The sequence below is a fragment of the Alligator mississippiensis genome, chromosome 3 (genome assembly GCF_030867095.1).
Source record: "Alligator mississippiensis isolate rAllMis1 chromosome 3, rAllMis1, whole genome shotgun sequence".
NCBI classification, from domain to species: domain Eukaryota; kingdom Metazoa; phylum Chordata; order Crocodylia; family Alligatoridae; genus Alligator; species Alligator mississippiensis.
The window spans coordinates 180,416,093-180,429,378 of NC_081826.1; the positions used below are offsets into that span (position 1 = coordinate 180,416,093).

A 13,286-nucleotide genomic window follows, 5' to 3' on the forward strand; every position below is an offset into this window, starting at 1 on the left:
GAATTCTTACAAGCTGCAGGAGATGTTCCAAACAAAAAGTTCATTATAATCATTTTAAAAATGCATGGGAAAGTTGTCCTTAATTCCCAGGCAGCACCCACAACTGCTTCAGATTCTTTGCAATTTCTCTTATTCAACAGTGGTTTAAATACAACCATTTTATCTTTGACCTTTTCAGTATCTAATTGAAGCAAGTCAGTCAAAGTACACAGTGATTCCAATGTCAAAAGCCTGGGGAGTTGATGGAATCGATTTTTGGTTAGGTTTTACTTAACTTGGAGGTCTCAGAAAATATTTTTCAGCACCGTTTTCTTCAATCAGTTCATGATAAATATCTTAGAATGATAGAAAATTAGGGTTGGAAGGGACCTCAGGAGGTCATCTACTGCTCAAAATAGGACCATCTCTAACTATATCATCCCAGCCAAGGACTTGTCTAGCTGGGTCTTAAAAACCTCCATGGATGGAGATTCTATGACCTCTCTGGTTAACCTGTCCCAGTTCTTTACTAACCTCCTAGTGAGAGAGTTTTTCCTAATATCCAAACTAAACTTCCCTTGTTGCAACATGAGACGATTGCTCCTTTTTCTGTCATCTGCCAACACTGAGAACAGTGTAGCTCCATTCTGTTTTGAACCCTGCTTTTGGTACTTGAAGGCTACTATTAAGTCCCATCCCAGTTTTTTCTTCTCCAGACTAAATAAGCCTAGTTTCTTCAGCCTTTTCTCATAAATCATGTTCCCCAGCCCCCTAACAATTTTCATTGCCTTCTGCTGGACTCTTTCCAATTTGTCTACATCCTTTCTGTTGTGGGGGGCCCTAAACTGAACATACATGTGGTGTCACCAGTGCCCAATAGAGGGGAAGAACCACTTCCCTCCATCTACTGGCAATGCTCCTACTAATGCAGCCCAGGATGCCGTTAGCCTTCTTCGCAACAAGGGCACACTGTTGGCTCATATTCAGCTTATGAATATGAGTGTAACCCCAAGGTTGTTTTCTGCAGAGCTGCTGCTTAGCTATTTGGTCCCCAGCTTATAGTGATGCATGGGATTGTTCCATCCTAAGTGCAGGACTTTGCACTTATTCTTATTGAATGTCATGAGATTTCTTTCCAGTTCATTGAGGTCTCTCTGAATCTTATCCCTACACTCTAGTGTGTCTACTACTCCCCCCAGCTTGGTGTCATCTGCAGACTTGCTGAGGGTGCACTCCATCCCATCTTCTAGGGCAGGGGTTGTCAACCAGGGGTACACGAAAAGGGGCTCGGGGGTACGCGGGGGCAGGCAAGGCAGAGCGCCACCACCTAATACTGCATGCTGCCACCTCCCAGGAGCAGGGCTGGGTGTGGGGCAAGGGCGGGCAGCAGCTCCCCTCTGTGGGCTGCACAGGTGCTGCCTGGCTGGCTGGATGTGGGGGGAGGGGGGAGCTCACACATGGTGGCCACTGCCACCATCCACCACCTCATGCCACGGCATGCAAGCCCCCTGCTCTGCATCTAGCCATAACTACCCCCTCTCCCCTTTGCCAGAAGTGTACCCAGAAGGGGTATACTCCTTAAAAAAAGGTTGAAAACCCCTGTTCCAAGTGATACAAGACCATTAGGGCCTGAGGACAGGAGGGCTCACCTGAGGACAGGAGGGCAATCCAGGCTGTCCTTGACAGGCTCAAGAAATGGTCAGATGAGAACCTGATGTTGTTTAACACCGAAAAATGCAAGGTTCTCCACCTTGGGAGGAAAAACCTGCAGCATCCTTATAGGCTTGGCAACGTTGGTTAGTACTATGGATGAAAGGGACTTGGGGGTCATGATTGACCACAAGATGAATATGAGCCTTCAATGTGATGCTGCAGCTAGTAAAGCAAGCAAAATGCTGGCTTGCATCCATAGATGCTCCTCAAGCAAATCCTGGGACGTCATTCTTCCATTGTATTTGGCCTTGGTGAGGCCGCAGCTGGAGTACTGCGTCCAATTTTGGGCTCCTCAATTGAAAAAGGATGTGGAGAAGCTTGAGAGAGTCTAGAGAAGAGCCACATGCATGATCAGAGATCAGGAAAACAGACCTTACAATGACAGGCTGAGAGCTATGGGATTCTTTAGCCTGGAAAAGCGCAGGCTCAGGCGCAATCTGATGGCCACCTATAAGTTTATCAGGGGTGTTCACCAGGATTGTTCATCAGAGCGCCCCAAGGGATGACAAGGTCGAACGGTTATAAACTCCAGCAAGACCATTTCAGGCTGGACATAAGGAAGAATTTCTTCACTACCTGAGCCCCCAAGGTCTGGAACAGCCTGCCACCAGAGGTGGTTCATGCACCTACATTGAACGCCTTCAAGAGAAATTTAGATGATTATCTTGCTGGGATCCTATGACCCCAGCTGACTTCCTACCCCTCGGGCAGGGGGCTGGCCTTTATGATCTTCCGAGGTCCCTTCCAGCCCTAATGTCTATGAAATCTATGAAAATAAGTGCTCATTTACACTTTAGAGTCCTGGGAAATGATTGTAAAATCTAGCCATTTTGGATGGGGAAGGGTGTAATTCTATTGCTCTTTTGGTAGTGTGTCTTAATGATGATACTGTGGAAAAATGGATCTTGAAAGTCTGACAAAAAATCTTGAAAAATGTTCCGAGGCAATAGTAATCCATTCAACTTTAATAATCAGGTGAATTGGTTCCTTTTGAAGATAATTTATTTGCTGAAACAAAAAATCAAAATCATTCTCATAACCTCAGCTAAGAATTTGTATGATTCTTTAACTTCTAACAGCCGTCTTGTTACAGCTGACTGATCAGCCTATTTCTCCACAAAGTTTGATAAAGTATTCTAAATCCCTTCCAAATTATTGAGGATTATTTTCAAAATTTTCATATGACTGGTCCATCTTGTTTCTTTTAGGCTTTGCAGGTGCTGACCTTTGTACAGTACACCCACTTCATGTGTGCAAAATAATGTTTATATAGAGGTACGTTTTGAAGACATCGGGTCCTAAAAAATGACATAAATGTCACTGCTCGGTCCTCTTACACACAGATGGAATGGTGAATAAGATATTTTCTTGTTTAAAATTACTGTACTAGTACTGTAATTCCTGTAATAGTTCCAAGTAGTATCTCCTATATACCCTGACATCTAATATTTTTTTTAGTTTTTCCTATTCACAATGTGGCATAAAACAGTGGAGAAATTTCCTACATTGAGAGCATTTTACATACTGTCATATTTCAGGAAGGAGAACTCAACATCACAGTTTTTCCAAATATCTTCAGTAGCTTTCGAAACCATCCTCTTCATAAAGTCAATTATTTCATTCTGAGTTTAAGCAGAAGTGTACTTTCCATTTTTCTGAAACAATTTCTAGAGCATCCTTAGATTTTGGATCTGTCCTTTAGTAAACTTATGCAGGTGATGAAACTTCCTGATGAATTGTTCAGAGTAAGATCTAAGTTTTGTTGTTTTTATCTTCTTTCAGACAGACAGCTGAAAGCAAGCTGAATAATTTTTGCCAAGATTTTGTCACTTTGTTTTGGTTTTTTTTTTCAATCTGTGAGGATGATACCAAAGCAGCTATTCTGGAGGCTTTAAAAGGAAGTGAGGATAAAATAAATATAATCAGTAACATTCATTAATTTGATTAAACAATTTAATAAACAGAAATAATAGCATTAATCAATGTTGGATGTACTGGATCAAACACTGCAAATTTGGGAGCTGTACTGAAGATAAAGGATTATAAAGCAGATAAAAGATTTATAAAAAAAAGTGTTGCAGAGTAGAGTTTAGGTTGGATCAATGCTTTGGAGATATATGCAAGATATTGTACAAGACTAGGGTCTGCATACCCTGTTTGACATTACAGGGGTGTATTGTAGGGCAGTGGTTCTCAACCTTTGGTACCTTATGTGCTCCCTGCTGCTGATTCGCAAAATCAAAACCGGAAGTCCCACGGTGGCACTTCCGGTTTCGTCACTGTGAGCCGAGTCCCACTTTTTCATCACGGACCACAACGTGGGGCAAAGCAACCTGTGCAGGGTCTCCCTCCCTATCCCTTGGCACACTGATGCTGGGGAGTTAAAGCCCCAGTGCACCGGATATGGCAGGAGGGGCAGCAGCCAGAACTTCTGGCTTAAGCAGGCAAAGACGTTTCTAACTCGCCAGGTGAGGGGGCGGGCCAAACTCAAAATGCAGCACCCACGTACCCCCTGCCCATGTCTTGTGTACCCCCTGGCGGTACGCGTACCATGGGTTGAGAAAAGACTGTTGTAGGGCTGTGTGAAACAGCACCATTTTGTTTTGACTTCCGTTTCACTGTTTTGATGGGACAGCGTTTTGTTTAATTTCGAAGCACTGTTCCGTTTCATTTTGTCGAAACTGTTTTGCTGTTTTGACATGTTTTGACATTTTGCCCATAGGCTATAGTGGGAAATCATGAAAATGCCTGAAACTTTGTCATTTCTTGCCTGAGTCAGATGAAAATTGCAGGAATGGTAGCCCCTTCTGAGGGCATGAAACCTGCTAAGTTTCAAGGAGATAGGTGCAGGTGCAGAGGTTTCTGGGAAACTGCACCTCAAACTGTTCAAAGTGAAACTCTTAACACTTGCTGGCAGCCAGTGTCAGGTGACAGCGGCAGCCTCTTCTCATCTGGTGCAGAGATCCAGGGGCCCACACCACCCGGAGGGCTGTGGCACTGTGCTGGACTCATCCCAGGTGTTCGGGCCCCTGGATCTGCATGCCAGATGACTGCTACTGCTGGGGCCAGCAGCGGCAGCAGTCTTTCTGGTGCTTGGCACGGGCTGCTGCCGCTGGCCCCAGTTGGCAGTGACAGCATGCTGCCATCCCCCATGCAGATCTGGGGGCCCGCACCCCCCAAGAGGGCTGCGGGGCTGTGCCAGACTTCTCCAGGGAGCACAGGTCCCCAGATCTGCACCTGGGATGACAGCAGGCTGCTGCTGCCAGCTGGGACCGGATCTGAAACCAAGTAAGCCTGGCTTCAAAACTTGAAATGTTTCAAAACTTTCCAAATGTTTTGAGTGCCCTCGTTTCATTTTGAAGCTCCCTTGTTTCATTTCAAAGCTGTTTTGAAGCCTTTTATTTCATTTTGATTTCACTGTTTTGAGCTCAAAATGCATCGAAACAGCTTTGAAATGAAACACCAACGAAATTTCACACAGCCCTAGTGTATTGCACAAAGGAGTGTAACCTTGTCGTGATGGAGAGGCTTGCATGTTCCAATGACCCCAAGAATGATGCCATCTGGAGCTCACCCTTCTGGTAGGGCCACCCATGGCGGCAAGGTTGAGGGGGAGGTTCCAGACAAAGAATGATCCAAGAAGTCATCAACGGCAGAGCAGGCAGAGGAAGGCTGGAGCCCCAAAGGCTGTGAAGGCAGAAGAAGGCTGCAATGGAAAAGTGGTTCCAATCTTCATGGTTTTCCATGCCAGTGAACCCAGCCACCAATTACAAGACTGTGTGGGCCTGACTGCACACCAGAGTCTCCATGATAAACATGCCACACGCAGGCTTCTGTCAGGTCCAAAAGCCCTGTGGTGATGGGGGATTGGTGATGGGGACAGGGCTGTGATACCTGGTGGCTCCCAACCAAGAATCTGCACACAGGCGGTGGATGTGCGATGGTCATTGAGCACCTGTGTTGGGACAGGGGTGTTCTCAGTAGCTTTATCCGTGACTGAGCAGTTCTTTTTAGGATACCCTCTGCTCATCCCGATGGGGAGGGGGCTAGAAAAGGTGCCCCCAAAATTGGCTGTCCCATCTCTCCTAGCTGGGAAACCGCACCTAGTGGGATCATCATTCCTGCAGGCAAAATAAGAAAAAGCTAAACTTTGGAATCTGGAATGTGAGAATGCTCATCAACAACCCAAAAAGTGATTGCCTGGAAAGACAAACTGCCATTGTAGCTCGGGAGCTAGCAAGGCACAACATCGACATCGCTGCTCTCAGCAAAATCTGACTCTCCGGGGACGGACAGCTCAGGGAGATCAGCGGAGGGTACACCTTCTTCTGGAAAGGGAAACTTGACCATGACCCCCATATCCACAGAGGAACCATTAGGAACAATATCCCTGATATGCTCCCTGGATTCCAATGAGGAGGTCAAGGAAAGGTTCTACTCCAATCTCGACAGCGTCCTTGCCTCCATCCCCAGGGATGACAAAGTCATTCTTCTGGTTGACTTCAACATTTAGGTTGGACATGACCATGAAATCTGGAGCAGAACTATCATCAAGAATGGCATGGGGAAGGCCAATGCCAATGGTATCCTGCTCTTGATCAAATGTGCCCAACACAGCCTGATCATAACGAACACCATCTTCTGCCAGAATAACTGGCTCAAGACCACATGGAGGCATCCGAGGTCAGATCACTGGCACCTCTTGGACTACATCATCCGAGGTAGATACCTGAGGGACATGCTTGTCATGAGGGCCAGGAAGGGATCTGAAGACTGCTGGACAGACCACTGACTTGTGCACTCAGTGATGAAAATCTGCCTGGTGCCAAAACACCGGAAGACCCAGAAGGCTGCCTGGAGATGGCTGAATGTCACAGCTCAGAAGGACCCTGGACAGCGGGAGGAGTTATAGGCCCAGTTGTGATCTGTTACCCTCCCTCTCAGATCCACAATCTCTTTGAGCAGAAGTGTGTAACCTTCATTGCCTGACGAAGCCACGCACAAACTTGGCAAAAGACAGCAGTGTACCACCAGCTGAAGGCTGAGGGCCAGCAATGCATCTGTGACATGAATAACAGTTGGTGGGTGGAGAAGGCACATGTGATCCAGGGCTATGCCAACCAGCATGACATGCATAACTTCTTCCAGGCTACCAAGACAACCTATGGACCCCGCTTCATTGGACAAAACCCCCTCTGATCACAGGCTGGCTCCTGGCTCCTCAAGAATGATGATGCCATCCACCTGCATTGGAAGGAGCATTTCGAACTTCTCCTTAACTGGGAGTCCACTGTATCGGAGGAGACCCTCCAAGCTGTCATGCAGTGTCCTATGGTGGATTCCCTTGGCGATCCACCAACCATGCTAGGAGCAAAATCAAGAACTGTTACTCACCTTCATTGACCTGACCAAGGTGTTTGATTCTTTAAATTGTGAAGCTCTGTGGACCATCCTCCAATGCCTTGGATGCCTGCTGAAGTTTGTCACAATTCTGAGGCTCCTGTATGATGAATGACCACTTCTGTCCCGAGTGGAAGGTCTGAAACCGATGCCTTCTGCATCTGGACTGGGGTCAAGCAAGGTTGTGTGATCACCCCCACCCTGTTCACCATCTACCTGACCATTATCATCCACCTCATCCAAGATGATCTACCATCCGGCATCAGTATCCAGTATCGACTGGCTGGGAAGCTTTTCAATCCCGGGCGCTTCCAGGCAAAAACGAAACTCACATCCAAGGACATCCATGACCTTTAGTTTGCAGATGATTGCTGCGTGATGGCTCACTCTGCGCAGGATGTCCAAGCGACCTTAGATCTCTTCAACACTTTGCATAAGAAACTTGGCCTGTCCTTGAACATCGCCAAGATGAAGGTTCTTCACCAACCCTCCCCAAGCCAGCTGAACATCTCTCGCACTATCTACGTAGACGGGGAGGCTGTGGAGTATATGGAGCACTTTCCATATCTCGGCAGCCACCTCTCTCAATGGGCTACCATCAATGAAGAAGTCCAGCACCGGGTCAACTGCACCAGTGCCGCCTTCTTCAAGCTGCAACAAGGTGTCTTCAAAAATAGAGAACTTCAGAAGTCAACGAAGGTCCTAGTTTATAAGGCTGTCATGCTGACCACTCTCCTGTACTGCAGTGAAACCTGGACCATCTACCAATGCCACATTAAGACCCTTGAGAACTTTCATCAGCGGTGCTTGCATTGAATTCTGGGGATCAAATGAGAGGACCACCAGACCAGTGTGAGCATCCTCCATGAAGCTGCATCCATCAGCATCTAAGCCTTGTTCTTGAGAAATCCACTCCAGTGGATGGTCCACTGTGTCTAGATGTCCAAGAACCACCTCCCTCACAAGATTCTCTTTTTCCCAGCCCTCTGTTGGTGAACACTCAAAGGGTGGCCAAAGGAAACAGTACAAAGACACATTCAAGGTCTCCCTAAAGCATGGAGGCATCGACACCAACGGCTGGGAGGAGCAAGCTGCTGACCGTTCGGTGTGGCACCACTTGGTCCACCAAGGCACGCACCACTTTGAGGCCCAATGACTTGATACTGAGGTGGAACAGCGGCGGCAGAGGAAGGAGAAGGATACCAACCTGGGGCAGCAAATCCCACTCCCCCATGCAATAACATGCCCTCATTGCTGAAGAATGTGTGTATCGAGAATCGGGCTCCTCAGTCACCCAAGGACCCATCAAGCCTGACGGACATCATCCTTGACTCCGAGGGACTGCTGACGACATATTGCAACAGAATGACATGAAGACAGCTATGAAATGTAAAACACCAAATATAGTTTGATGTTCTTCATAGTTTCTCTTTCTTGCTGCTTTGCAGTCAGCCATTTCATTGAAGTAGGCTAAGCAGTTCTCATGTTTGATGAAAACTTAAACTTGAAAAGTGCAATTTTTACAATTGCAAACTCCAGATGTGATAGGACCATGTTAGCTCCTGTTCCACCAGCATTGACCATGGCGCACACATCTAGCGAGTAAAATAAGAGGCTTTATCAGCTTGAAGTGTTTTACCCGTGACTGGTTTGTGTACCATTTTTCACCAAATCATTGCAACACACATTCTGCATTTGTCTTATGAAATTTTTATTTTCATTTGAACTAGTGTGCAATTTCTGAAATCTGATGGTAATCATTCTTGTATATAGCTTTATTCATAGCTTTATTAGGGTATTATAAGTATTTCATTGTTTCAGTGCAGTGTTTCAGTGGTCAAGCTACAACTCTTGAGGGGAGTTTGGGAGGAAGGAAACCTGCCTTTCTGCGGTTCAAGTCACTAGAAGAGTTCTGGAAGTGGTTAGGACATGAATTTCCTCTCAAGTTTCTCTAAAGCCACTCTGAATGACTGTGGCTGCAGCTTACTGCTACCTACTCTCTTACTTTCCTCCTGTGTTTGGGGCAGGGTTGTCTTCTCTTTCACTTCTTCACTGGGGAGAAGCTATTTTATAGATAACAGTGCCTCCAGCTCTAAGAGGCTTTTTATAACTTCTCCTAAAGGAAAATGTTCTTTAGATAGGCTCTGAAGCTACTTCTCTGAACCTTGCAAGCACAAGAGGCTTAATCTTCGCTGAGGATTTGTTGGGATGAAAAAAATCAACATAGAAACTGGTTTTATTTGTTTAAAATAGTACTCACAGCTCTGATGCCAGACGGTATAGAATTTCCATTTGACTGTGCGATTACCTGAGAGTCCATCTATGGTTTCTTTTGGGATGCAGAGGAGCACTACAGATTAGCCCATCCCTGCTCTCTCATGTTCTCCTGGTTTATAGGTATTTTATTGTTGCAGCTGTAGCTCACTCCATTTAGCTGAAATGTGGTCAATTACATGCTGTCTAGATCTCACCAGATACAGAAAGTGTGACTGTCACTCTGTGGCCTCTTTGAGGAAAAAATGACTAAAATAGGGCTGTGTGAAGCTTCAGGAACTGATTCGATTCAGAGGAGATGTGGCCCAATTCCTCAGGCCCAATCTCTGAATCCATTTCGAATTGAATCAAGAGACACATTAAAAGCTCTGAATTGAATTGAAGCCTCCAAATCAGTTTGGAAAAGATTCGGAGATTCGGAACACAGGCTTGCAGCAAACAGAAACTGAGAAGAAGAAAGGGGAAGAAGGGGAAGATACTGACATCTGTAGCTGGCCAGTGACTGTGATCTTTCTCTGAGTTCTCTTCCAAACACGTGCTCTGGGGGAGGGACATAGAAACAACATATAAGGCTGTGTGAGAACTCATCTGTGTGCCTTTTGTGAGCTGTCTGTCTCTCTGTTGGAGCAGCAGCGTCTGAAGGGCTCTGGCTTGGTAATAGGTAGTCTCTTGCCATCAAGTTCTATCTAAATCCTTTCCTATTTACTCTTGCCCACAATCCCTATTGTTGTCCATTCCTTTCAGCTTATTCTTCCCACCAAAATCTCTCATTTATTCTTGTTAGCTTGTCTTTGTTTTTCCCCTGACAGAAAAAAAAATCTCTGTTTTCCCTGACAGTGTGTCATCACTGTGCAGGAAAGCACAACCTATATTACATATATTGCACACAGACACAAACACATTTTGCAGCACACCAAACATCATGAAGCGTGTTGGAAAGGCAGGTGCCAGGTCTTCTGGCAGGGTAGGGAGAGCGGGCAGAGGGAGAGCTGCAAGTTCCACTCCCCCCGCCCCATCCCCAAACATAGACGCACCGTCTTTCCTGGCAGCAAGGAGTCTTCTGCTGCTAGTGGGAGCAAGGAGGTGGGAGCTGTGTCTGCACCTGCAGCACCACCAATAACACCAGTAACCACAACCAGCAGCAGCATGATATTCCCCACTGCAATTTCAGTTGCCAGAATGAGTCTTCCAGTGCCAGAGGAGGAGCTGGATCTGGAAGAGGGTGATCTGAGAGCAATAGCCAAGGAAATTTTGGGGAAGGAGTGGGATTCTGAGTTTGTGCTCCACACCTGTCAAAGTTCCCCTAGAGGCAGGTCTTCTCTGGAAGGCACCTAGGAGGAGGTTGTGGGGGCAGGTGGCTCAGCTCCTCCTCTTGTTGTGCCTCTGCTTGCTGAGGAGAGGGATAAGACAGGATCCCCAGCTTCAAGCCAGAAGCAGGTGGGTAGTATAGTGTGGGATCACTTTGAGGTGGCAGAGTACCTGCCAGCACTGCCAAAAGCAGATCAGTCAGGGCAAGGATGTGAAGCACTTCACCACCACAGCAGTGCTGCTGCATCTCAGGAGGCAGCACCCTCTTGCCCTTGTTCCTCCTCAGCCTGGCACCACTGGGAGCGTGCCCAAAAAGAAGTCTCCCTCTTGCTTCAAAGCCATGTCCCAAAGAAGTAGAGGCAGGCCACCCTGAACCAGTGGGGGAAAGGTGGGAACAAAGGAGGGGGCACATTCCCAAGACGAGCGAGGTCACCCAGAACATTGGGGAGATGCTTGCTCTGGATGGCCAGCCCTTCTCAGTTGAGCTTCCAGGGTTCAGGTGGCTCATGGTGCTCGTGGCCCCATCCTACCAAGTGCCCGCACATACCACCTTTAGCAAGGTGGTGGTGCCCTCCCAGTATGAGGCATGCAGGGAGTACTTGAGGGAGGAGCTGCGGAAGTCAGAACCACAGGTAGATCTGCATTTCATCTCAGACATCTGGAGCAGCCAGGGTGGAGATCATGACTACTTTCTCTCACAGGACACTGGTGCCATCAGTCAAGGTGTAGGTGGGCGCTCCTTCAAATGGAGGTGATGGATGAGTCCTACATGGCAAGGAAGATCATGATGGCCATGAACTGCATGGTGCAGGGGTGGCTCATTGGGCAGGGCGAGCTCACCCGTGGGTTCATGGTCACTGACAATGGGGCTAATATGGTCAAGGCGGTGCATGATGCCAACTTGGTTGGCATCCACTATGTGGCTTACAAGTTCCACCTCATAGTCAGGGACACCTTGGAGGGGCATAGCGCTCCCGGTGACAGCACTGTCACTACCATGACCAGCCAGCTCATTTCAAATGCTGGAAGGTGGTGGGCTACTTCCACCGGAGCATCAAGAGGGGCAAGATGCTGTGGGACAAACAGGAAGAGCTGAGAATCCCACAGCACAAACTCATGCAGGATGTGGAGACTTGGTGTAACTCCACATACCTAACACTCGAAAGCCTGGCTGATGGCCTTGCTCTGAAAGATTGGGATCAGCGGCCCCCTTAACAAAATGGAGTGGAATACCTTCTTCCAGATCTTGGTGATCCTCAAGCCCTTCCTCGAGGCCACTGAGACCCTCAACACTGGCAATGCCCTCCTTAGCCAGGTGATCACCAGGGATCCTGGTTTTCTCTGATTAAAAATTGCAAATTTTCTGATAAAAAACCGCAAATCTGTCATAAAAATTAAAGGCTCCCCAAAGTCCCCTCTGAACTGCTGGTGCCTGACACTCCCCCCCCACAGTTTCAACAGCCCATTCTGATGCCCCCCAGACCCACAGACAGACAGACATGCAGGAACAGACATGCAGACAGAGGCACACACAGACACTGACACCCACCCCAGCAGGTAAGTGTGTGTGGGGGGAAGGGGCGGGTCAGGGCGGGGGGAAGGGAAGATGCTGGGGAGGTAGATCAAGAAGGGGGCACATGTGGCCTCTCAGGAGCAGGGCCAGGGGGTGAGGGCAGGGGTGCCACTTGCAGGCCACACACATGCCGGCTGGCTTAACACAGGGTTTGCACACGGAGGCCGCCACTGCAACTCTGCCATTGCACCCCTCACCTCTACAGCTGTGCCAGCGGTGATGGCCGCTGCCTACAAAACCTCCTGCTGCCGCTGCGGAGCCATGCCTGAAGCTGTGTGGCTGGTGCACGGCATGGGATGGCGGTGGGGATGGCTGTGTGCTGCTGGGCTGCCCCCACACTGATGCTGCTGCCCTGCAGCCAGCTGCACAGCTCTGGGCACGGCTCCACAGTGCTGCGGGGAGGTTTTGTAGGCAGTGGCTGTCACTGCTCTCATGGCCCTATAGGTAAGTGCCAGCAGCCACTGTGTGCAAGCCCCCCTGCCCCCCAGCACCATCCCTTGCCGCCGCTGCAGAGCTGGCCATATGCCAGCCTCCTCCAGAGCTGTGCAGCTGGCCACATGCCAGCCTCCTCTTCCCCCTCCCCTGGGCAGGCGACCGGGCGGCATTTGTGTGGCGCTCACATGGCAGGCACCACAACACTGCGCCCTGCATTGCTTGCCTGCAAAGCACCCCTGCAGAGGGGTACCCCTGCCTTTACCCCCTGCCCTGCTCCCAGCTGTGGTGTACTGCCTGAGGCCAGCAGCACCCCTCAGCCCTCAACCATCTTCCTCAGCCCTGCCCCACAGCCACACTTACCTCTAGGCTCCAGGGGTGAAGGGCGAGTATGAGCCTGAGCCCAGCCTTGGCTGACTCAGAGGCTCAGGCCCCGCCCGTCCCCCTCTCCCTCCCTCTCCAGGCAGGGCTGGGGGTTTCATGCCCTTTCTGCAATTGACTCTTGCAGGCTGGAGCTGTGCCAGCCTGCAAGAGCTTTTTGCAAAAGCGGAGAATCCATGGATTTGTCTGCTAAAAAGGGAAATCCATGTTTTCTCCGATAAAAACA

At 48.6% G+C, this 13,286-nt stretch overlaps 1 protein-coding gene across 2 annotated transcripts in view; it reads left to right on the top strand.

Moving 5' to 3' along the window:
• The window catches only part of BNC2 (basonuclin zinc finger protein 2), a 478,778-nt gene that overhangs the window by 56,099 nt on the left and 409,393 nt on the right, over positions 1 to 13,286 (top strand). The gene's annotated exons all lie outside the window — the stretch shown is intronic.